Source organism: Myotis myotis, unplaced genomic scaffold (genome assembly GCF_014108235.1).
Source record: "Myotis myotis isolate mMyoMyo1 unplaced genomic scaffold, mMyoMyo1.p scaffold_m19_p_9, whole genome shotgun sequence".
Lineage (NCBI taxonomy): Eukaryota > Metazoa > Chordata > Mammalia > Chiroptera > Vespertilionidae > Myotis > Myotis myotis.
The window spans coordinates 62,780,247-62,806,883 of NW_023416401.1; positions in this window are offsets into that span (position 1 = coordinate 62,780,247).

The following is a 26,637-nucleotide window of genomic DNA, read 5'->3' on the forward strand; positions in this document are numbered from 1 at the left end:
TTTAATCTTTTGAATCATGTAAATGTGTTATCTATTCAGAAATAAATAAAAGCAGAATGAAAAAACTGCTGTGCCTTTCAAATTCAGTCTATTATTCTCGATTCCCATGATTCCCAAGATCCACCTGCACCGCGAATAGCAGGATGGGGGTGGGAGGGGATGAGCTGTAGTTTCTCCCTCCCTCTCCCTGGCAGCCCCCACCACGTGCCCAGCGAAGCTCCCTTCCCTGATCCCCTTGTTTTTCAGCTTCTCCGGCGGCACCGCCTCGCCGGCCACTGGAGGGCAGCGTGGGGCTGCCTTCCCAGCAAGGAGCTGCGCAGAGATTATGGTCTGCCCTAAACAGCCGGCTGGTTCCTGCAGAAAGGGTCCGGCCTTCTGTATTAAAAATAATAAAAATTAAGATAAAAAAATAATAATGGGTTTCAGCTTGGGAGAAAAACTTATCCCACAGCCCCATTCCAGGCCCCGGAGCAACCAGCCATTACCCTTCCAGTGCCCAGGAGAACCTGTGGGGTGGGGGGACATGGGGGGAGAGGAGAGAGATGACTACTAGCTCTTTGCCCCTCACCCCTACCGGGCTCTACGAACTCACCCTTTGGGCTGCTGAAGGCTAGCACTCCTTATACTCCGGAGACCGGGACGGTTTGCCTTTGACCCTCTGCGCGACCTTGAAATAGCCCCTCTTACCTTGAGCCAGTTGCACATCTGCACACTGGGAGAGGTGGCTGCAAGGATAAATTAAGCACTGGATTGGTGACACCGATGAAGCTAAGCACCTTATGGCTATTTGATTCCCGTTTGGCAGATGTGGCAGCTGAGGCATCGAGAGGCAGTCACTTGCTCATGGCTACACAGCCCGCGAGGGGCGGAGTAAGGATTCGAATTCAGGTTTCCCCGAATCTTGAACCCCTGCTCTGACCACTTAGCTCATCCTGCCTCCAGTGACTGCCGGGAGGGATGTGGCTAAGGAAAAGCGCTGGAAAGGGGGGTCCGAGCCCACATTCTCTGAGCCCCTTCTGGGTCCCGGGCTCGCACCCCTCCGGGAAGCTGCTTTCCGGGGGAGACAGGCCTGGTGACACCCATGCGCCCCCCTCGGACAGGTGCGGGGATCGAGGTCCTGGGCTGCGGAGGAGAGGGCTGGGACCTGAGACCCGCAGCCGCCACTGCCCCGCTTTCCGCTGCCCCGTGCGAGGGGCCGGTGTCCCGAGCCCGGTGTCCCCGTCTCCGTAAATAATGCGATGAGTCGGCAGAAGCGCGCACCCAGACGGCTGTTTCCGCCAGCCCGGGAGCGGGCGGTGTGGGGGGCCGCTCGGTGGCCCGGTCCCCCCACCCGCCTCCTTCCCCGTCCCAGGAGGGGCACACAGCTGTGGGGCGCTGAAGCGCGCGATGCACCCCACAACGGGTCCTTCCTGCAAAGGGAGTTCCTGTTTTCATGCAAATGCCTTTGTTCGCCCACGGGGGGCCGAGAGGCCGGGGCCGCAGCTGCCTCGGGTCGCGGGCCGCTTTGCCCCGCGTGGCCTCTGCCCGGGCCTTGAAAGGCAAACGCGCAGGAACCAAAACGCCGGGGAGGCCCACACTGAGCGCGAGTCCGGCCCGCGGGTGAGAGGCGGTGGCGAGGCGCCCTGCACGTGGCCGGACGGTTCCTGCAGGCCCTGCTCCCGCCGCTCCGCCTCTGCCTCAGTGTCGCCATCTGCACCGGGATATTATGTATACAAGGGCTCAGCCCCCTGCCAGCTCCTTGTTGGAATTCGTTTGGGGCACCGTGGGAGGCGGCGGGGGGGGGGGGGGGGGCGGGCAGACAAAGGGGCTGCTGTGAGGAGTTTGCCTTTCAGAGAGAAAGGGCACAGCAAACAAGTAAAGAAATAAGCAGACAAGATAATTTCAAATAACAAGTGTTCATATAATGGCAAACAGATGTACCGCCTGTGCCAGGCTCTGCTCTAAATGCTGTAACTATGGGCGTTGGTTCTTTTAATCTCACAATAAACCTAAGAGATGGAGTAATTATCACCCCCTTTCTCAGATGGGAACGTGGAGGTTGAATCATCTGTTCAAGGGAAATGAGGAGTTGAATCATACACAGCCGGTCCCCACTTACATTATGATGGGTTGACTTAGGAAGGTTTGAATGTGATATGCAGTCATTAGAAACCATACCTAGAATTTTGAATTGTGATTCCCTCTCCCCCTCTTCCCCCCCAGGCCAACTCTAATACTCTCTGCTCTCAGTTAGCCACCGGATCGTGAAGGTAAATAACCATCTACCATGTTGCCAGGGTTTTTTGTATATTGTGTTTTGTTTCCACATTCCATCATGTCTACAAAATGCCTGTGCCGAGCCAGCTCAGTCAAGGGTTCTGCAAGCCTGAGTGAGGGCGGTGAAGGATGAAGAAATGACAGACAAAGAGAATAAGCTGGGTCTAGGTCCGTGGTCGGCAAACTGCGGCTCCCGAGCCACATGCGGCTCTTTGGCCCCTTGAGTGTGGCTCTGCCTAAGCCTTAGGAGCACCCTAATGAAGTTAATAACAATGTACCTACCTGTATAGTTTAAGTTTAAAAAATTTGGCTCTCAAAAGAAATTTCAGTCGTTTTACTGTTGATATTTGGCTCTGTTGACTAATGAGTTTGCCACCACTGGTCTAGATGGCTCTTCCTGTGCATGGCTGAGGCCACAGAGGGAGATCCAGAGGCAAGCTGAGCCTTTATTTTATAGCCGGAGGTAAAGGAGGTAGTGGTCACCATAGCTACGATGTTCTTGCGAGTTTCACTTGTTTTGGCAGCACTTGCTGCATCTCCCTCAGCCCATTAGCCACCCAGATAAGATTTAGGGAGTGTCATAAGGTCAAGCCTAATTATGCTAAGAGGACTGTGCCCTCTAAGCTGGGACTTGTTTGTGGCTTTGCCAACAGGTCAGTCTGAGGCTTAACCCTATAGCCGCACCCTACAAAGGCCCATCTGTGTCTCCTGCTTCTGGTGAGAAGAAGAAGGCACTTAGATGAAGCCCAACATAATTGCCCAACTGTGGGCTAACGTACGTGTTCTGAGCACGTTTCAGGTAGGCTGGGCTAAGCTACGAGGTTCCCTAGGTTAGGCACGTTAAATGCATTTTCGACTTCGATACTTTCAACTAGCGCTGGGTTTATCAGGGTGCAACCCCATTGTTACCCCAGGAGCATCTGTGTTCTTGGGAAAACGGGTTGAACAATTTACAAAAGTGTCCAGTGGATGGAGGAGACCAAATTCGGGTGCAGATCGTTGGGCTGCGAGTGAGGTTCCTTAACCTCTCCACTCTACTACCTCTGGCTCTGCAAGAAGGACGTACGATGGTGACATTCAGAGTGCTGGGCCTGGAAGAGAGCTGTTCCCAAGAGGGTGTCTGTGACCCTCTCTATGTCCTGGGGCCATTTAAGCTGAGGCTTGAATGAGGAGAGGATCCAGGCCTGCAAGGAGTGGGGTGCCCAGGCAGAGGGAACAGCAAGAGCAAGGCCTGAGGTGGGCGGCACGCATGGACTCCGTGTGTTTCATACACACAGGAGGGTCAAGGGGCCTGGGGCTCAGTGAGCAAGGGCTGGAGTGAGGGGCGAGGAGAGTGGCGTTGACCAGAGGCCCACAGGCTTGGCGATGAGCGTTTGTTGCAGGTGTGATGGGGAGGCCTGCTGCTATGACTGCTGGAGGGAAGTGTGGGTGAATGGGCTGGACTAGATGGCGGAGGCCCTTTCAAGTGCCAGCCCTTGGTCTCCAACAGACTTGGAGATGTCAGATCAGCTCAGCCCGCATCTTACAGACTGGAGTGAGACTGAGGTCCAGACTGAAGGAGTGAGTCCCTTCTGTTCAGCTGCATATGTCCACACAAGGCCAGGGGGACATACCCACCCAAGCCGTTGCCCCCTGTCTAGATGTACTTTGGGGTCCCAGGACCTCTGTGCTTCCTGCCCAAAGGTCCCAAGCCTGCTTCTAGGGCCTGTGCTCTGGAGGCAAAACACTAGGCCCAGGATGTAGCCAAAGGGCAGCATGGAGCCGGGGGTGGCGGGAAATCGGACAGGCAGCCTGAGGTGTCTACACACCTACATGTGGGATCTGCACAGTGTGGGCAGAGCTGAGGGTAAGAAGGGAAGGGAGCAGGCTGGGACGGGAGGGATGAGGCCAGCTCTCCTCTCCCCCACTCTACATTTCAGCAAAGCTTTAGGAGGGGTCTGAGGTTTCAAATTGAACCTGGCCTTCCAGGGTGTTCTGAAGTTATATTCATGGAGGAGAAAGAGAGGACATTTTAAAACAATGTATTAGCTTGATTTATAGTTTTTAAATACTTAGATCTGGGGGGTGAGTGGCCCCGGGGTCCCATCAATACCAGGAGTGGGTCTGGCCAAGCACATAAGAGATATTTATCTTTTAGATGAATTAATCTCATTTAATTTATTCCTCATGCAGACTCTACAAGGGAAATAGCACCGTCTGTGTTTTATTGATGAGGAAACCAAGGCGTGGAGAGATTTAGCGACTGACTCAATTTGTCACATTAGAAAGTAACAGAGATGAGCCTTGAGCCCTAATGCATCTGACTCCAATCCTTTACAATTGTCTCATGACAAGTTCACAGTCATTATGAGCACATTAAATATATTATAACAGCCTGATCATGTCATTCAGTCTCTTTGGACACAAGGACTCTTTATATTACACTAGAGGCCCGGTGCATGAAATTTGTGCATGGGGCAGGGGTGGGGGTCTCCTCAGCTTAGCCTGCACCCTCTCCAATCAGGGACCTCTCAGGGGATGTCTGAATGCTGGTTTAGGCCTAAACCGGCAGTCGGACATCCCTCTCACAATCCGGGACAGCTGGCTCCTAACTGCTTACCTGCCTGCCTGCCCAATTGCTCCTAACTGCCCCCCACCCCCACCCCTGCTGGCCTGGTCAACCCAACTGCCCCCCTCTGCCAGCCTGGTCGCCCCCAACTGCCCCACACCACCACCCCATCCCCCGCTGGCCTTGTTGCCCCACACAGCCTGTGTTTGGTCGTCTATCTGGTTGTTTCTGTCGTGACGGCCCCTGGCTTTTTATATATGAGGATAAGAAAGGCCTTGATTCTTATTCTGTCCTCTCGGGCACTTTGGGAGGTAATAGGGCAGAAGCTAATGCTCCATTTAACAGTTGTGGGAAACTGAGGCCCTGAGCTGTAGCCCCAGGGATCAGCCAGGCTCAAACAAATAGGGCCTACTTTTCTCATGTAACAAAAAATCTGGGCCTGCCAGATCAGAGCTGGTGTCATTGTGGCAACATCCTCAGCAAGCAGCTTCTACTTCATGGTCGGTTCTGGTCATTTATTGCTATATAACAAACTACCCCCAAACAACAACCATTTTTATTATTTTCTACAATTTTGTGGATCAGAAATTTGGACAGGTCTAAGCTGGGGATCTTTTGATTGATCTACAGGCATTAGTCACTTGGTTGTATGCAGGTTGGGCTCACCTGAGGCTGGAGATGGCTGTCCTGGAATGCCTGGTGCTTTGTGGGGATGACTGCGATGCTGAGCTCGAATAGGTTCCTCTCCTTCGCGAGGCAGTCGTTGGGCCTCTCCAGGTGGTCTCTTCCGCAGAGTGGCTCGACCTTTTCTGTGGCAGCGCATGGATCCAAGAGGCCTTGGCAGACGCTGCCTGTTCTCTTAAGGGCTAGGCCCAGAATTGGCAGAGCACTATTTTTAAAAAAATATATTTTATTGATTTTTTACAGAGAGGGAGAGGGATAGAGAGTTAGAAACATGGATGAGAAAGAAACATCGATCAGCTGCCTCCTGCACACTCCCTACTGGGGATGCGCCCACAACCAAGGTACATGCCCTTGACAGGAATCGAACCTGGGACCCTTCAGTCCGCAGGCCAACACTCTATCCACTGAGCCAAACCAGTTAGGGTGGCAGAGCATTATTTTTACTATACTCTGTTGGTCCTAGAAGTCACAGGTCAGTCCAGATTCAAGTGGAGTGGAAATAGACTCTTTCAAATAGACAATTCCTCTGGAAGGAAGGAGAGTCAAAGAATCAGCACTCATCTTTAATTTACCTCGTGGTCCATTTAAAATGGCTGCTTGAGATCCAGTCATCACATCTCAATTCCGGCCAGCAAGGAGAAAGAGAGGCATAAGATGTATACCCTCCTTTTTAAGGCATTTTCTAGAAGTCACACAAAATATTTTTCATTGGCAAGAACTCACATGGCCGTACTTAAAACGAAGGAGGGAATATGTAATCTTCATTACAGGTTGCCATGGGTCCAGCTGAAATGTCACTAAAAAAGGAGAGGAGAATGGATATTAAAGAACAACTAGAAATCTGGCCACAGTTGAATTTTTTGCTACCAACAGCTAAACATATTCCTAATGAACATATCTTATTTCCAATCGTTCCCTCCTAATGTATCCTCCACACTGTCACCAAAATAATCTTTCCTTCTAATTATTTTGTATGTTCCTAAAAGGTGATTATTTTAGTCATTCCCATGCCAACAGCGAGTGTGTGAAGTTTTTTGTATGGGGCCGTGGGATTTTAATGTCTAAAATAACAACAGGAGCATTTGCAACAAGCACTACGGGAACATATTTTACTCCATCTTCAGTAACTCCATGAAAGAGGATCATACATGTGAGAACGGAAGCCCAGAGAGGTTAAGTGACTTGCCCCAAGCCACACAGTGAGTAGGTGCACTGTGGAGATTCAAATCCTTGTCTGTCAGATTCCAGGGATGTGCCGAGGCACCCACCTGTGAAGCCCAGGGGCTGTTACTGGTGACCCACCCTGGAGCATGGGCAAGGCCTGCACGGTGTGTGTTAGACGAGGCAAGTGTGAGCCAAGCATCTGCAGGTGCCCTGTCCTCCCTGTGCTCCTTCCCCCGGGGTCAGACAGGCCTACTTCATGAAACCAAACAGGCACCAGGATTTCACGCCACTTCGTTTCCTTAAACCCTGAATGACCCTCGGGCCATGAGTCGGAGACTTTGCAGAACTGGCTACATTACTAAGCAGTGGTCAGAGTAAGTCCCAGCGACTCCTGGCCTTGAATGAGGTGCCTTCCAGCTCTGAGGTTCTCTGTTCTGACCCAAGGTTCTTCTGGCCTTTACTTCACTCTGTTTGGGAACTTACAGGGGTTCCCAGATCCCCTGGGGTTCAGTTTTGCCCCATAAAATGGGGGAGTATGGAGAAGGGGAAAGGGACAGACATGTCTGGATTCAAATCCTGCTTCTATCTTTTCGTCGAGTGTCAGTTTCTGCATCTGTCAAATGGGAGGAATACGCCGTACTCTGCTAACTTATCCAGGTGTTGCCTGCATTGGACAAGGGAGGAACTGCCTTTGCAGACCAAAGCTGGTGAGGCACAAGTCCCGCTTCAGCAGATTGCATTTAGGGAACTAGACATTATCCCCTGTAGCATAGGGAGAGCAGAGGGGAGCAGGGTTAACTCCTGGGGGGCTCCTGTCCACGGCCTCACAGAGGAAGTGGCCAAACCGGGCATTTACACATAGATGCCCTGTCAGGGGCGTAGTGATTCGGAACAATGGTGCTGGAGCCAGACAAACCGGTGTCTGAATCCTGACTCCATCTCTTACTTGCTGAGGGCTCTAGGGCAAGCGAAGTAACCTCTGTATTTTCATTTTCACATCTGGATGATGGGACTGAAAGACAGCTTATTTCATCTGCATTTTGTGAAGAACTGAATGAGAATATGTCTTAAAAGTACCTAACTTAGCCTGGCCTGCGTGGCTCAGTGGTTGAGTGTTGATCTAGGAACCAGGAGGTAATGGTTGGATTCCCGGTCAGGGCACATGCCCAGGTTGTGGGCTCGATTCCCAGTGTGGGGCGTGCAGGAGGCAGCAGATCAATGATTCTCTCTCATCACTGATGTTTCTATCTCTCCCTTCCTCTCTGAAATCAACAAAAACAAACAAAACATCTAACGTAGTGAGATGAACTGTCCAAATGGAAGTTAGGACAATAAGAAGTAACATTTTTTGAGTCCTAATTAAATGCTGTGTTATGTGTTTCATTGATTAACTTATATACTCATCACAACCTTAAGTTGTAGTTAACCATTATTCTCCACCTAGAGAGATAGAGATGGAGGTACAGTTAGGTTGAATAAGCTGTCCAAGGTCACAATAAATGGTGGAGGCTGGGTTTGAACCTCAGCCCAGGCTGTCTGATTCAGAGCCCACCTTAATCAATACACCACACATTGTCATGGACCTTATATTCTGTCCCCAATAGCACCTCCACAACTACTGCAATAGCTGATTGGAGTAGAAGTCACCTGACCCAAAGGCTGCAAAGATTTAGGCTAGCCAGCAGCCAATGAGACAGCCCTGATGCAAAAGCTCCACCCAGCAGGGCTGAGTGCAATTAACTGAACTAATCATCACCAATCAGGGCTGCCAGTTTGAATTTGGATCACGGAGTGTTAGGGCATAAAATGCATCAAAGCTGAAAGACCTAACAAGATCAGATAATGCCAAGACAACGTGGAGGCACAGGGGCAACGAGTAAGCCAAAACCTCAGGGGGCAGAGAGGAAGAGAGCGGAGGGGAGGAGGAGGTGAAGGAATATCAGGCCCGGTGCTGAGCGGGCCATGAATGAGCTCAGTCCCTGGGGCACGGGTCCAGGTCCGGAATGATTTCCCGGTGGTTAAATTGCACTCTGTGGGGCCTGGTCAAAGCCCTGCCTTCCCATCGCTGCCTGCAGCTTTACTGCAATCCCTATGGCTCAAGTGGACCTGAGAGTTTCTGCCCTTTTCAACTAAAATGAGGCTGGCTCAGCCTTCGCCTTTAACCTCAGGGCACATGTGAAGAATTGGAAGTGGCCAGTGGAGAGGAGGAATAGCACTAGGACCCTCCGAGCAATCCCAGGCCTGGCCCCCTCCCTGTGACAGCAGAACCCCAGGTCAGTCCTTGATCTACTTCGCCATCTGTGATCACGCTCTCGGTGATCTCATGACCACCTGGGCGGACTCTAGGCCAGGCCTCTCCCCTGCCCTCCAGACTCCTGTGTCCAGTGGAGGACTTGGCATTTGCATGTTGTGTTGCCCAGGCAACTAAAATCTAATCTGTTCAGAAAGGAATTCTCAACCACCCAAGCCCCCCACTCCAGCAGGATCTCCAGCCCAGGAAACGCCAGCCCACATGCTAGCTGCTGAGATCAAACATCTTGTTGTCATTCCTCCCCTCTCTCCTCCTCTCAGGCTCCAATATATCCTGTTGGCTCTACCTTCCTAACATAGCCATGAACTGACCACGTCTCGCCATGCGCAGCACGACCGCCCTGGTCTGAGCTGCCACCCCCTGTGACCTGGGGTGACCGCAACAGCTTTCTCCTGCCTCTGTCCTTGCCTCCTGCAGTTGTCCTGCACTCAACAAGGGGGGGTCCCATTGCAACCTCAGCCAGATCTCTCAGTCCTCTAGCTCAGCGATTTCCAAGTGGCGTGCTGCAAGAATCCTTAAAATGTGCAATACCTGACTATTTAGTCAGGGGCACTGACCTCTTTTCCCTTAGATTGTCAAATTTAAAAAAGTGACAACAGCCAACACGACAACAGCCATCTGGTGTGAATGAATCAAAATTATACCTTTTTTTTTTTGTCAGATTGGCAAAAAATATCATGTATTTTTGGTGTGCCGCTGAACGTTAGTAATTAGTTTACGTGTGCCATGAGCTGGCAAAGGCTGGACAGTGCTGTTCTAGCTCAAAACCTACCAGTCGCTCCCCTTCTCACTCAGGAACGAAGGTCTCTACACAGAGCCTCAAGGTCTCATGCTCTGTTCTCACCAGTGTTCCTCAGAGACCCGCCTCCTTGACCTCACCTGCTGCCTCTGTCCCCAGCTGCCCCACTGACCAGCTACACAGAGTGGGAGGAGCTCTCACCCCCAGGCCTTTGCATTGGCTGTCCCGTCTGCCTGTCACGCTCCTCCCAGGTGTCTCTCTCCCTCTTCTGGTCTGGTCACCTCAGCAGACAGGCCTGTCTTGAGCACCTTATTATCCGCCCACCCCAGTCGCCTTCCCTGCTTTTCTTCTGTGTAGCACCTAAGGCCATCTGACACGCTCCATATTCCACTTCCTCTTTACTGTCCATCTCCAGCACTAGAGTGTGAGCTGTTGTCAGCGTCCCCACAACCTAGAACACAGCGTCTGGCATGTGGCAGGTGCACAGGGAAGCTCTGTCCAATGACAAGAGGACTTGACTTCCTGGGGACATCCCGGCCCAGCTGCCACCCCTGGGTGTTCCCAGGCTAGCCCCCTCGCCTCTGATCCTTTTAGGGGTAAGCCTCAAGGCCCTGTCCCAACACCTGAGAATGTAGGAGACTGGTCCAAATGAGTGGGGATTTCTCTTAAAATATAACTTTTTTCTCCCTTCATACAAAAGTCCTTGTGTCCCAGCTGTTGGCTCTCCTGTCAAAGCTTGTCCTGCCCTGAGAGCTTGGCGCCGGCTTCTGTATTTCTGCCAAGGATCCGATGTCACCGGGTCACCAATGAGCAGTGTGGGCTTTACAGGAGGTTCCCAGGGACTCTGGGCACTTCGCCTCCCTGCGGCCCACGCCTTAATCCCTCCCCCCCCCCCCCCCCCCCCGCCAACTCCCCACGGGAAGGACTCAGTATTAGCAAATGATGAGGCTGGTAACAGATCATAGGATCATCATACTGTTCTCGCCACTTTTCTGTATTTTAAAAATTTCTTTTACTAAAAAAAAAAGGTGTTTTCTTTGCAGTTCCTTTTCTCCCATACATCCCCAAAGGGCTTCCTATTGCCCCCCCTCACCATCACGCACCCTACAACTTCTCTTTTCCCCTCTGGTCTGGCTTGACCAGCTAGTGCTCGTGTTAGCAGTTTAGCTCCACTAACCAGCTTCCTGTTAGCAAACTGGAGTCATGTGGGCATTTAAAACCCCCTTGGTGCCCAGTTGTCTCCACAAGTTTTAGAACCAAACGGTCCAGGGTGGGGGTGTGGGCGCTGAGTGTTGGTAGAGGCTTCCATGTGATTCTGGCACTTTCCCGAGTTGAGTCGACCCGGACTCATCCCTGACTCTTTGCTGCACCCATGGGCCTCCTATTAACAGGGTCTGGCCTCCTTGGCAGGTAGTTTAGCAACATGTTGTTGTTGTTACCCGAGCCCACCCCCTGGGGTCCCATCACAACTGCCTGAGTGACTTCAGGAGTTATTTCCTCCCAACCCAGAGAGTATGTGTCATTCACACCTCCTGTCCGGTGGGTGAGGTTCTTCCATCACCCGATGCCACATGGGTGGCGCCACTGTCTGGAGAGTGCAGAGGAATACCGAGCAGTCGCCCACAGCCCCACTTCAGCCACACTAACCAAAAGGACCCATTGGTAGGGAATCACTTTAAAGGAACAGCCGGAAAACACATTCAAAGGGCCTGATGATAATGAGTATGCTAATGTGATTTCCATTGGGTGCCTGTGCTACCTCCAAAAGCTCTGTGTGATGTTCTTCATGGATTCAAAGCTCCCATTGAAGTCCACGGGGGATTTGGGTTGAAATAGCATCAAAGTTTGCACTTAAATGGACAAAGCCAGGGAGTCGTGAATTAAGGGTAAGCTTCACATTGACCCTGATACTGTTGACCTTGAGGGGGAAACACAGGCCCTGGTTGGCGGTAAGTTCAGCCTCCAACTGGGCAGCTGTATGTTTGGGTGGACAGAGCCAGCAAGTGTTAAACGGGGGGTGGGGTCCCCCTTTACATGATGAATACCCTCTGGAGGCTTGGGTTCCAATCCTAGTTCTTCACTCACTAGCCGAATGCTCTTGGGCAAGGCAAATCTGTGCTCTGGTCGAGCCTCAATTTCCCCATCTGTCAAGTGACATGGATGAGACCTGCCTTGCTGAGTTGCTTCCAAGACTGAAGAAGAAATATGTATGTGGGAGGAGGTAGGACAGTAGAAAACATCTTGGAGCTCCCTAGCCTCCCAGCCAATTGGAGGCACAGCCAGGGTGGGGTGAGCCCAGGCCCTGGTCCCCAGGCCTTCTTCCCCCCAAGACTCAGCATATACACTGAGTGGCCAGATTGTTATGACCACCTGACATTTGTAGGCAAATTAGCTATAATTTTGTGCTGAAGTTGCTAGAGGGCCAGACCATTATAAATAGGGAAGCAGGTTGTTTACCACGACAGTAGAAGTGATTTTTTCTGAAGATATGGGTAAACAACACAATTTAACAGCCTTTGAACATGGGATATATATATATTGAGTGGCCAGATTATTATGACCACTGCATCAGTACTTCATTGGGCCACCTTTTGCCTTCAGTACTACGGCAATTCTTCTTGGCATTGATTCCATCAGATGTTGAAAGGTGATGCGAGGAATCTGACACCATGCCTGATGAATAGCACTGTCCAGTTCTGTGAGATTTGATGGCTGTGGAACCAGCTGCCTGATGGCTCTTTTAACTTTGTCCCACCAATGCTCAATTGGATTGACATCTGGTGATTGTGGGGGCCACCTAAGCAAGGTAAAGTCTCCCTCATGTTCTTGAGACCACTCCTGCACAATACGAGCACCGTGGCGTGGCGCATTGTCTTGTTGGAAGAAGCCATCTCCATTGGGATACGCCATCAACATGATAGGATGAACCTGATCAGCAACGCTACTTAGGTATGTTGTGCTATTCAGACGTTGTTCCACATGAATTAAAGGGCCCAAATCATGCCAGGAAAACATGCCCCAAACCATAACACTGCCCCACCAGCTTGAAGGGTTGTACTCATGCATGTGGGGTGCATGCTTTCATGCTGTTTCCGCCAAATTCTCACTCTGCCATCTGCATGATGCAACTGGAAACGTGATTCATCGGACCACATGACTTTTTTCCAATGCTCGACTGTCCAATCCTTGTGTTCCTGTGCGAATTGGAGACATTTTATCTTGGTAACTGCAGACAGCAAAGGTGTTGGAACAGGCCTTCGGCTTCCATATCCCATACGACGCAGTGTCCGGCTAATTTGCCTACAAACGTCAGGTGGTCACAATAATCTGGCCGCTCAGTGCATTTATGAAGTGCTTCCCGGCTGCCGGGCACTGTGTGGTGCTGAGGAGTCAGCCGTGTGCAGAACAGATGAACTCTGCTCGCAGTAGAGCTGCCATGCCAGTGGGGAAAACAGGCACCAACCAGACAAACAGATACATCATAAATAAGTGGGGACACACAGACGGAAAAGGGGAAAAAATGCCCTTCATGCAAGGGACAGAGCTTTAGAGTCAGACAGACCCAAATTCAAATCCCAGACCTACCTTGACTGCCTGTATAACTCTTGGGAAAGTGATTCTATCTCCCTGACACTCTTCTATGTTCAATGCGATCCATTGATCATTCATCCACCCATTGAACAAATGTTTACAGGGTTCTGTCTTGAGTCAAGCATTCTTTTGAGTGCTGGGGAAGCTGCAATGAATAAGACAGACAAAAATCCTTGCTCTTGGGAGCTTAAACTCTATAGGAGAGAAAGAGACAATGCATATACACATATTGGGTGATGAAGAAAGAGAAAAGGGCCTGGTTGGCATGGCTCAGTGGTTGAGCGTCGACCTATGAACCAGGAGGTCATGGTTTGATTCCTGTGTGGGGCTTGCAGCGGGCAGCCAATCAGTGATTCTCTCATCATTGATGTTCCTACCTCTCTCTCCCTCTCCCTTCCTCTCTGAAATCAAGCAATATATATAAAGATAAAAAAGGGTAAAGAATGATGAGAAGAGAGCTTTTTGTGTAGGGCAGTCAGGGTGACTGAAGAGGTGACACTTAACCTGAGGCCTGCTGGACTTGGGGGAATTGAAGACAATTCCAGGCAGAGGAGAAAGGAAGGCAAAGGCCCTGAGGTAGGCCCTGGCATAGCTGTTGAGGATTAGAGACCAGAGACAAGGTGTGTGAAGCACCTGGCACAGCACCTGTGTAGGCAGCAGATTACTGTGTCCCTTTCATGAAAAATGGCCACTGAGTCATTTTCCACCATCATCAAAATTCTTGAGGGCTCTGTGGGTTGGTGACTTTATCATTCACTTTTCTCTTCTTGTTTTCTGAGTGGGAACCAGCAAATCAACCAGCCCACCTCTATCTCCAAGCCAAGCTGGCAGGAATGTGTGACATGTGGTAGTGGCACTAAGGGGAGGAGGATGCGTAATGAATAATGGTCATTAAATAATAATGGCAGCATCTTGAATTTCTTTCCTCTCCGAAGCCTCACAAATTAGACACCCTGGAAATGCTGTGCCCGCCGCCAAGATGCACCTCCATCTGGGGTGGAAGGCAACATCTGCTAAACAGCTGCATCTTGTTTAAGAGCTGGCACTTAATTAAATTACTCGGTTCTGGTTGGGGCAAGCGGAGCTGAGCAGGAGGGGTAGACCCAGTCCCAAGCACATACTCCACCTCTCCCCAAGTTGACCCTCACTCCTCTCCCACAGTGGCCCTTCACACGCCTGCTCATCCCACCGACCTGGACATCTTCACATTTCCAGGACACGCAGGCCATGCTCACTCCTGCTCACCCATTGCCTTTACTCAAGCTGCGCCCCTGCCAGGAACCCACTCCTCCTGCCTGACCAACTCCTCCATGTCTCAAAGGCCCCATTCAAACATCAACGTCTCTTCCATGAGGCCTTTTTCCAACTTCCCAGTGACCTCCTCCCTTGCGCTCACACAGTACTTTGTGCGTTCCTTGACTGGAGGATTCATGATTACATTGTAGTGTCGTGAACCCTGCCATTTCGTGAGCTCCTTCATGGGAACCATATTTGATTCATCCTTGTAATCCCAGCATTGTGCCGGACTCCCATAGATAACAAATGTTTGGTTAATGGATGGAGGAATGGATGGATGGGTGGATGGATGAGGGATGGAAGGAAAGGAGGGAAGAAAGAAGGAACAGATAAACAGATGGATCCACTGCTACCATCCAAATCCAAGCCACCATCATTTCTCACTGGGACAAACACCACAGTCACTTACTGCCTTGTATCTTTTATTCTTGCCCTCAATAGTCCATTCTATTTAGAGCGCCCAGGAATCTTTTAAATGTGGAATTGCATTATGTCACTCCTCTATTTAAAACCTTCCCGTAGCTTCCACATTCCTAACCCTAGTTTACAAATCCCTATTGGATCCAGCCCCTTCCTGCCTTTCCGATCTTATCTCCTTATTTTCCTATGACCCAACTGCTTTGGGAACCAGCCAAGCTCTCTCTCATCTCAGGACCTTTGAATCTGCTGTTCTGTCGACCCGACTCAGTTCTCTCGGTGTTTGTGAACCTGGAATCCTCTTAGTCTTCAGGCCCGGCTCTCCTGTGACCTCCTCAGCAAGGCCTTTCTTTACCTTCCTCCGTCTTGATGCCCCAAGGCAAAGGGGGCTCGGTTCAGACAACCAGGGCTTTGGCTGTTGAATTCCAAGGGGTTCCCCACAGCATCCCATCAGCCTCATCTGGGTGGTGGTAGGGACCTCCCTCCAGGGTAGCCACAAGCCACCCTTCCCCCCAAGGCTCACTCCCCCTCTCCATCAATTGAAGATCCTTCATGAATGGGCTTGTTTGGAACTGCTGCAATTAAACCATCAGCGCAACATTGGACCATTTGTTTACTATGGCACTTAGAGCAGGAATGGCTTGTTGTTTTGATGGTTTCTATTTTCAGCTCTGTTTCCTAGGGGCAGCGGGAAGGGGGTAGGAGATGAATCCTGGTCTATTCAAGCAAAAAGATGCTTCAGTGAATCCTAGAATTTCTAGATTCATGGTTGTGGAATGTGAGGGCAGTAAAAATCTGTGATGTTAGTTACAGGTTCCTGGATTCATGGGATTCTAGAATCTTATGCAACAGAAAATAGCATCTTAGTTTCACACCAGGTTAGACTCAAAGTCTTAGCGAGATGGAATCCGGGGATTATCTCACTTGGTTGAGTTCTCCGCTCCTTCGCAGAAGACCTTCTGTGGTGACCTTCTCTACGCTGTGCCCCCCGCCTCACCCACACTCTGCCCTCACTGCTGTTTTACTCTGGCTCGCGTTTCTCATAGCCCCGATCACCACCTGACATCTGATGCATTTCTCTGCTTACTTGCTGATTGCCTGCCTCTCCCACACATTGGATTGAGGTCAGGAACTCTTGTTTTGCTCACTGTTTAGAAAGTATTTAGAACAATGCCTGAGTGAGGACTAAAAAAAGGGAAGAAAGAAAGAAATCATCCATGCATCCCACAACTATTTGATTGTCCCCTTGGAGATGAACTTGTCCAGGATGGGAGGTGGGTCGCATTCTGCAACCCTAATCCAATTGCAGTAAACACCAGAGCATTGTGCTGAAAGGGTTCTCAAGGCTCATCCAAGCTCCCTGCGGGAGGGTGATCAATGAGCAAGGTCTGGCATGGACCCAGCATCTCTGCTCTGGCCTCTCATCTTACACTTAACACACCCGAGGTCCAGCAGGGGATGGGAGGGCACCAGGGTCAGCCAACGTGGGGTCGTGGGGTGGCTGCAGCCAGATGAGACCCCACCCCCCCACCCCCCAGCCTCACCTCCCAGTGCTGCTGCCTGAGCCTCTCTCAGGGGTTTAGTATCCTCCCCCCACCCCCACCCACCGCCCTCCGCCCTCCAGCTGTCCCTTCTCCCAGCGGTCCCGGACTATGGGGTGCTGGAGTCCCTGCCCTGAACCTCGGCCTGGGAACCCAGTTCTGGAACACTGCCTGCATGCACAAGCCAGTTATTTTTAAAAATCCAAAAAGAAAAGGAGGAAAGAGAAAGCTCACTGCTTCGGTCTCTGCACCAGCCCCAGCTGGGAGAATAGAGACTTGAAAGGAACAAAGGGTTTCCTCAAACAGGCAGATCAAGGCTTGGCTCATGTGGTAACCGGTAACCAACTACAGCGCTTTTGACAGATCCTTTAGAAGGCGACAGGCCTCTGTTCCCTGTGCAGGTTTCTTTTGGGGAGTGGGGGCCGGGGGGGAGCGGGGGGGGGGGAGCGCGGGACACCCTCCCCACCCCCACCTAGGTCGGCTGCTTACCATCATAGACTTTGAGTGGTAGGGTCTCAAGGCCCTGCAGAGCTTGGAACCTGATACCCTTTTGGTCAGACAGGCAAACAGAAGCCCTGGGACGGAAGGTCACACAGGGAGCCCCCGGCCAGTGCTCCTCAGGTCCCTTTCAGGGAGTCAGAGGCCAGTTGTGTGGTTATGTGCACCCAGTCCTTCCCCCCCCCACCCCACCCCCGCCCCACACCTCTTACACCTGCCACTGCTGCCTGGGAAAGCCTTCTCAGGAATCTTCCAGACACAAAATCTTCTGTTCCCCTAATCCTTCCTCCTGTAGATGTCCCCTACTGCGATGCCTGTGGGTAGAGTTTTTACCTCCAGGTCTTCAGGGTCAGCCCGGGTCAGTTCTAAGATCACAGGACTGGAATTGAGGGTGGACTCCAGGATGGACGACATCAACCGATTCGACTCGTGTGAGGTGGAGTGCATACCCTCACTTGTGGAAGATCCTTGAGGGGCTGTGCCACGCAGGGGCACCCCTGCTGGAGCCTCCTCTCCTCTGCCTGTGTCCTCCTGCAGGGGACACAGCCCTATGACGTAGGCATCATTATCCCCATTTTCCAGATGGGAAAACCCGAGGCTCCAAAGACTGCTAAGGAGCCCAGAGTAACACAGCAGCGACGGCCGGAGCTGCAGTGGAATATGGGTCCTCGCGTCTTCTAAGCCTAGCCCCTGTCTGCCTCTCCCCTCTGCCCCCGCCCCTGCCTCATGTATCATGGACGGAGGCAGGGGCCCGAGGAGCCAGGAATGAGGAATTCCCGCCATCAGATGCCGTCCGCACATGAGTCACGTTTTCGTCCCTAGCACCAGCTGGCCTCCAGCCCCAGGGCGGCAGGGGCCCGTTCCATCTCCCCGTCACCTCCCCACTCCCCTGCCGTGTGTCACTGTCGGCTGTGCCTCTCCCCATGGCTCGTTTCGACCCCACCTGCCAATCTGTGTCGTCTCCACCCCGTGGACCTCTCTCTGCATCATTTTCTGCCTCCGGCTCCCTGTCGCCTCCGCTAGCCCTCCCACTTTCTCTATGCCTCTGCCTTCTAGTCGTCTCTGTGTCTGTGTGCTCCCGACCGCTCCATATTCTCTGTCTCCTGTCATCTCCGGGCTCTGTGTCTGCACGCTTGCCCCAGCCCATCTATCTCTGCGTCGTTATGTCTCTGTCTTTCTCCCCAGACCTATTTCTCTCTCTCACTCCCACTGTCTCTCTCCTAATCCTCCCTGCTTTCTCTCTGCCGCTCTCTCTCTCTCTCTCTCTCTCTCTCTCTCCCTCTCCCTACTTTTCTGTCTCGCTGCCTCCATCTCTCTGCAGCCTTCCTCACCTTCCCGCTCCCCACCCTTCTCCCTCCCCCCCTCCCCCCCCACGGACATGTAATCTTCCAGCAAGTCCCAGCTTGGCTGTACGGGGGCAAGGAGGGATTGGCCAGGGGGGCCCAAAAGGGGGGGTTTGGCTGGGTGGCGTGTTAAAGGGAACCCAGGCGGTCTCCTTTTCTTCCTCAGAGATGACTGGTTACTTTCCTGGGAGGCAGACAAGAAAGCCCCTGAATAGGGATTTAAAGCACTAAGCTCTGATTTCTTCTTTTTAATATTTATAAAGAGAGAAAGGGGATAATTTCAGGAAGATCATTTCAAGGCGAAAACCCACATATTTTCAATAGAATTATTCCGAAAGCCCCTTTCCGGCTCATTGGAGTGTATAATTTTGTAAGTTAAAGACGCGAGGCCTGGTTTCCAAGTTCCCTAAAATGACGCAGTTAAGTGAGGGCCAGAAGGAAGTGTAAGATGAGAAGGGGGGACTGGCAGCCGAGGGGAGGGCCAGACAGGGGTGCACTCGGACTGAGGGGGCAGCAGCAGCCAGCGCCCCTGCCGGAGCCTCCTCTCCTCTGCCTGTGTCCCTCAACAGACCAGCCAGGGCAGAAACACTGCCAAGTACCCGTCCCCACCTGAGGCCTCTAAGTCCTACAGAGTCCACTGCTGTGCCGAGGGCCCCTCTCGGGCTCCCCAAGCAAGGCGTGTCCGGAGCTGCCACCATCATCTTCTTCCCCGAACCTCGTCCATCCTTGGCCTTCATCTCAGCTGTCCGGTTGCCCAAGCAGTCGATCTGGGAGTTGGCCTTGGACCCTCCCTCCCCCGGTCACATCTAGTTACTTATCATGCCTTGTTGATTCTACTACCTTATCTGGAACCTCCGTCCATCCACACTCTCATTGCCCAAGGTTAGGCCTCAGCATCCCTGGCCTAGACCACGGCGGCGGCCCTGGGGGGTTGGAGGCTCGGGCCAGGGTAGGGCTGAGAGAGAATGGTCTTCCCAAGCCCAGCTCTAAGTACGGTCTTCCCTTCCTCAGGAGCAGTCACAGCTCCTCATCACTTGCAGAGTAAAGACCGAATTCCCCTACCCCAGCACCCATGACCTAGCCACAGCCAACCACTCACCCTCCATCAAAAACACCACTGTGGCCAAAATAAACCACTCCTTTTCTGTCTACCCAGAAGGAATAGGAAACATTTTTCTACCCCCAAACCTTGGCCAAGGCTCCTCCCTTCCCCCAGAATGCACCTGTGCAATTTAGCATGCATGGCTCCAACCTAACCACAAGGTCCAGCGCAAATGCCACCTGCCTACGAGACCTGGATGTAATCATTCCTAGTCCTTTCTCCTGCAGGTTCTCTTTTCTTCTCTGTGACCCGTGACGTCTCGTTTTCAACATGAGGTGGATTGCAGGGCCTGAGAACAGGTGAGCTCTGTGGCTAAGGCAGAGGGAACAAGAAAAAAGGATCCCTCCCTCTGACATTCTCCCAAGCCAGACCAAGCTGGACTCTGTGGTTCTGCTGGGAACCTGAAATTGTTGCGGGGCTCCCCTGCTAATAATTGCAGTTATCACAGCGATGAGCAACGTCCTTGCAAAGATCAGTTCCTGAGCACTTACAACACGGACTAGGAGCCCGGTACCTGCTAAGTGCTTTGTACACATTAGCTCACAGAATTCACGATGACCCAATGTTGTGGGGACTGGTATCACCTCAGTGGTACAGATGGGGAAACTGAGGCTCCATGACGGGCAGCAGCTTGCACAGCGTCACACTGTGGCTCTGAGGGTCAGGACTCTGGAATCCTTGTGTTTAACCGCAGACACACTGAGAATGCTGACTCCTCAAACTCAGCAGGAACTGAATGAGTCAGTCCCTGACTCACCACAGCAGGAGGAGGCCCATTCACCGTGAGGCCGCAGCCACGTCCCCTTCGTTGAGCCCCAGCTTCTCCATCTTCCGAGTGGTCTAGTTCCTGTTCAAATAACATGGATCTTTCAGATGCTGGTTCTGCGGACCCCAGGGTCACAGCTTGTCTTCTCTTCCCTGGACAAAGGCACAGCTGGTAGGGGCAGAGCACAGAACTTCAGAAGAAGTCCACAGGCAAAAACAGCCCCCTCCCCTGCCCCGGCACCAGACTTGGTTTGACTTGGCCAGAGGTATTCCCTACCCCATCTCCGAAAGCCCTCAGGGATGCTGCCAAGCTGTTCCCATGAAACTCTCAGCCTCTCCGAGACTCCTGCCAGGAGCTAGCCCCCAACTCCAAGACCGGCTTTATCTCTCACCAGGGCATCTACATCAGCCCCCTCACTGGCCTCCCTGCTTCCACGCTAGGCCTTACCTCCCAAACCACCTTGGAATTTTAAACAAAAATCATAAGGTCTCGTTGGTCCTTGAAACTCACCATGGAGTAACGCCCACCTGCATGTCCTGGCCCCAGGCCCTATCTGCTCGGCTCCCAGGCTTTCCCGGCTTCAGGCACCTCCGCCTGCCAACAGGGACCAGGACAAACCAGGTTCTTTTCCACGTCAGGGCCTTTGTCTTTGCTCCTGCGCTTTTCTCAGTTTCTTTCCTGGCATTTTCCTTCTCCTCCTTCAGTTCAAAAATCATCCTTTCCCTAAGGCTGCTCCTGATTCCCATGATCTGCAGCAGCTTCTGCCCTGAACACATTCACACCAGCAATGCTGCTCGTTTCCCTGTATTGTGCAGTTAGGCATCTGAGTGTTTCTAATGTACTGTCCATCTAAGACAGCAGAATGGCCGACGAGGAAGCTCTAAGCTCTCTTTGCTCCCACGGAAGCATCAAAAAACAAGAATAAAAACCCAGAAACTGGACTGAACGAATATAGGCGCTCTGGAAAATAGTCAAAGGTTTACAACAACCAGATGAACACCCATTCAAGAAAAGGCCACCTTCAAAGCAGTAGGAAACATTTTGTGGTGGTTTTACTACCTCCTGTTCCATTCTCTTCCTGGCACAATGGTGGTCTCGGTCTGGAGGAGGTGGTAGCCCAGTCCCCAGTTCCCTCCCTCAAATCAGAGGTGGCAAACCAGGTTATCTGCAACATTCTAACCTGATGAGGTTTGCCTGAGGGCTGGTCCCTGTGTTGTCTAACTTGGATCTCAGGCGGGAAGAGCAGCAGACACTGCTCGTGAAAGCTGCAGGGGAACTATAGACACACAGATACTTGGGTCCATGCATGGTATTGTCTGTGTCCACCCATAATCTTTTCTCCCAGGCATCTTGATTGGATGTGCACTGGTTTGCTATAAACCACTGACTGTTTCCTAGAGCTCCTGTATTAGTTCAGTGCAGTTTTTTGCTTTTGATTTTGTTGTTTTTGATGCTTCTGCAGGAGGGACAAGAGATTGGACTTCCTAGTCTGCCATTTTGCTGCCTATGATGGGCAATACGTTTAAGCAGGCTGAAGAAAGAATCAGTGAACTTGAATACAGGACAACTGAAATGATTGAATCTGAAGAGCAGAAAGGAAAAATAAAGAAAAGTGAACAGAGACCAATACATTTGGGGGATAGCATCAAATGGCCAATATATGTATTATGGGAGTCCCAAAGAGGAGGAAGGAAAAGGACAGAGAGAATATTTGAAGAAATAATGGGTAAAACATTCCAAATTTGATGAAATACATGTATCTACAAATCTAAGAGGTTTAATGAACTCCAAGTACATACTCTAACTGACCCACACTGAACTGTATTATAATTAGCTTGTAAAAAGTCAAAGCCAAAGAGAAAATCTTGAAAGCAGCAAGAAGTGAGTCATCACATACAGAGGATCCTCAATATGATTATCAGCCAATTCCTGAGCATAAATCTTGAAGGCTAGAAGGCAGTGGGAGAATGTATTTCAAGCATGAAATGGGGAAAAACCTCTCAAGAATTCTATGTCCAGCAAAACTATTCTCTAAAAATTAGGGAGAAATTAAGATATTTCAAGGAAAATAAAAGCTTAGGGAGTTTGTTATCACTAGATCTGCCTTATTTGAAATGTTAATGGGAGCCTTCAGATTGAAATAAAAAGATACTAAACAGTAACTCCAGCTGTATGAAAAAAATAAAGATCTCTGGTAAAGGTAAATACTTGGGTAAATATAAAAGCAATTTAATATAATCTATAATCTTGGTTTATACCTGTAATTTTAGTTTTCTACAAGATTTAAAGACGAATAAAAATAATTATAAATCTATGTTAGTAAGTACACAACATATAAAATGTAATCTGTGACATCAATAACATAAAGTGGGAGAAAGGGCAGAACTGTATAGAAGTAGAATTTTTGTATGTAATTGAAATTAAGTTGGTATCAATTCAAACTAGATTGATATAATTTTAGGCTGTTATATATAATCCCCATGATAACCATTAAAAATTTAAAATTTTATAGATATTTCTAATTACCTATAGAATATATTTCTATAGATTTTATAAATATCTCTATAGATATTTTAAATGTCTATAGGAGATACACAAGAGGAAATGAGAAGGGAATAAAAAAACATCACTACAAAAAAATCAACTAAACATTAAATAAGCAATAATGGAATAAATGAGGGACAAAAAGAACGATAAGACACAGAAGAGAACAAAATGGCAAGAGTAAGTTTTTCCTTATCTGTCATCACTTTAAATGAAAATGGATTAAACTCTCCAATCAAAAAGCATAAATTGGCAAAACAGATTTTTAAAAAATATTTAAAAAGTAAATAAAATAAAAAGAAAACATATTCAACTATATGGTGTCTACAAGAGACTCACTTAAGATCCAAAGACAAAACAAGTTGAAAGTGAAAAGATAGTAAATGATAGTCCATTCAAATAGTAACGAAAAGAGAGCTGGGATAGCTATACTAATATCAGACAAAATAAACTTTAAGCCAAACACTGTTACAAAAGACAAAGAAGGACAGTATATACTGGTAAAAGTATCAATTCAACAAGAAAATCTATACTAACAAAAGGATAATATGCTCATTAGACCAGGAGACCTTCTGGGAGACCTTCCAGACGTCCTTCCTGACAAAGCCATGGTGGCGGGGCTGAGGCAGAGGTGGTTAGTGGCAATCAGGCCAGGAGGGGGAGGGGGCAGTTGGGGGTGACCAGGCTGGCAGGGGGTGCAATTGGGGGCAATCAGGCTGGCAGGGGGTGGTAGTTGGGGGCGAGCAGGCCAGTGGGGGGGGGGCAGTTGGGGGCGATCAGGCCGGCAGGCAGAGTGGTTAGGGGTGATCAGGCAGGCAGGCAGGCAGGTGAGTGGTTAGGAGCCAGCGGTCCCAGATTGTGAGAGGGATGTCCCAGATTGGAGAGGGTGCAGGCCGAGCTGAGGAACATCCCCCTCCCCCCGTGCATGAATTTCGTGCACTGGGCCACTAGTATAACAATAATAAACATATACGTACCAAACAACAGAGCTCTGATGTATTGTCTATTCCACTCCCTGAATGCTAGTCCCGTGACAGCAACAACTGAATCTATATTGTTCATTGCTTTGCTTCAGTGCCAGTTACTGTGTCTAGCACACATTTGCTCAGTTCCCACTGTTTCCAGTAGGTGACCACAGAAAAAGCAGACAAGTAGAATTTGGGAATTGTCACCAAGCCTCAGACCATGGACTGCCCTCAACTCTTCCTTTAGGAGTTTGAGACCCTTCCTTTGCCATCTTTGGGCCAATCATGAAGCTGAGAATGAAGGTGTTCAGAAATTGTGGGCAACTCAAGTCTCCCCTTCCAGCCCAGGAGGAGGCAAAGGGGGAGATCCCAGCACTCAGAGCCCCATGAAGTGCTTCCAGGAACCACGGGCTTGTGGCTGCACTAAGGGAATCTAAAGGCCTAGGGTTGGGTGCCTCATTGAATGTCATCTCATCTGATTGACTCATGCTACCTATGGGATGCTGAGGCCCAAAGAGGGTAGTGGGTCAGATGAAGGTCACATAGCAAGCTAATGGCACAGCTGGTATTACATTTAAATCTGTTGACTGCTCAACCACATACCATTTCTGTAAGTTGCCCTGGGGACCGTCCCAGGGACTGCCTGTACGTGCAATTCCTCTATGTTATTCCCTCCCCCTCCCTTTTCACTCTTCCCTTTCTTCTCCATTTCATCGTGATACTTTTCATTCTCCAACCCCATAACTACATAAGGCGTCTAATGGCCCTTTCTGGATTTAAAAGTTTAACCATTTATTTGACTCTTACAATGGTCTGTAAAAGAAGTGTCTTTCTTCTTTATTACAGTTGACATTCAATATTATTTTATACTAGAGGCCCAGTGCACGGATTCGTGCACCAGTGGGATCCTTCAGCCTGGCCTGCACCCTCTAGCAATCCAGGACCCCTCGGGGGATGTCAGAGAGCTAGCTTCGGCCTGATCCCCATAGGCCAGGCTTAGGCATTCCACTGGTGCACGAATCCATGCACTGGGCCTCTAGTATGCATATTAGATATTTGGTTAATCTCTTTCCGCCTTCCCCCCTCCCCTCTTCCCTCTGAGATTCATCAGTCTGTTCCATGTTTCCATGCCTGTGATTTCTGCTCCTGCATTGAGCATCTGCCCCCTGGTGGTCTGTGCATGTCATAGCTACCAGTTAGTTGGCCAGTCAGCTGGTTGCTTAGGCTTTTATATATATAGATTAGTTTCAGGTGCACAGCATGGTGGTTAGGCAGTTATATAATTTATGAAGTGATCCCCCTGATAATTCCAGTACCCACCTGGCACCATGCATAGTTATTACAGTACCGTTGAGTATTTTTCTTTTTTTTTTTTAAAAAAAATGTTTTTATTGATTTTAGAGAGAGAGGAAGGAAGAGGCAGAGACATAGACCCATCGATTGGCTGCCTCCTGCATGCCCCCCTCTGGGGCCAGAGCCCACAACCCAGGCATGTGCCGTGACCGGCAATTAAACCAGCGATCTCCTGGTGCATGGGACAGCGCTCAATCCGCTGAGCCAGGCTTGACACTTTTTCTTGTGCTGTACTTTACATCTCCGTGGCTATTTTGTAACTAACAATTTGAAGTACCCTTTTAAGCCCCATTTTACAGATGACTTACGTCCTGAGATAGAAAGAGGTCAGCCATTGAAGAATGTGAGGCTAGAATCTTGCCCAGCCTCTTAACTCCAAGAGTCAAGGGCCTTGTCTGCCTTATCAGATGCCCTTGCAAGTAGCAACAGACTTATTTCAGCAAAAACCTTGTGCTCACAGCCAGCTTCCTAGCAAAGCCTCCTTCCAAACCAAAGACTCCTGCTCACTTTCTCCTATGGATTTCCCCTTTCACCTCAGGATGACCATGGGAATGGATGTTATTCTCCAAATTGGAGCTTGCAGGGAGGCTGGGCACCGAGCCTAGGCTAGAGGCATGGGCGAGGGCATGGGGTGTGCCCAGGTCTAGACAATCTGAATCTCAACTAGCTCAGTGCCCTTGCCACTTGACAGGTGCTGAGTGCTGAGTGAAATACTGTGCAGACATGACCTCAAGGTCCTGCCACGATGCCCAATAAGGCCAAAGCCCTCACCCCCTCTTGCAGTTGAGGACACAGGGTCAGAAGGGGAAGTGGCTTTTACAAGAGCACTCGTGGTCCTGAGCTGATCTGCTGGGCATGCTCTCAACCCCTCCACTGTCTTAGGTCATAGACCACTGGACTGTCTGGGTGGGGGTGCCTGAAAACTCTGGAAATGTATGCAGTGGAGTATGTGTGAGCGAGAGGATTTTCCCAGGGCACCTTGGCATCACTTGTTTTTTCTTTTCAGGAGTAAGGACCAGGAAGGGTTGGGGTTGAGGAGCCCCAGGGTATTTTTGCTCCAACCACCTGTTCAAGGCTTACTTCTGAAGGGGCCTAACCCACATAGGGAAGGGGGCAGAACTGCGAGATGATGGGGATGTAGCCAAGGTGGGGGCGGGTGGGGGGTGTTCAGAAGTCAGCAGTTCCCCTCTCTAGCCAAGGGTGGGAACCCCAGAACTGTGGTCAGTCATGGGGTATGGAGAGGGCGGGCAGGTGAGAGGGTGTGGGGAGTGTCCCCTGGAAGTGGGGGAGGCAGGGACCCTGGTTCATCCTTGGGGAGGGCCTATTGTGTCCTCAGTGAGCAGTTGGCTCCAAGCTCCAGGTCTGGCTGCCTGGAGTTTCTCTCGCCCTGGTCACTTGATCTTCTTAGTTTTCCTGCCAGTGAGGAAGCTGTTTACTCCCAGAAAGTCATTCATTCCCTGATAAGATCAACCTCATTGTTAACGGGAATTCTTACTTCCTGCCCAGGGTGGAGGCAAAG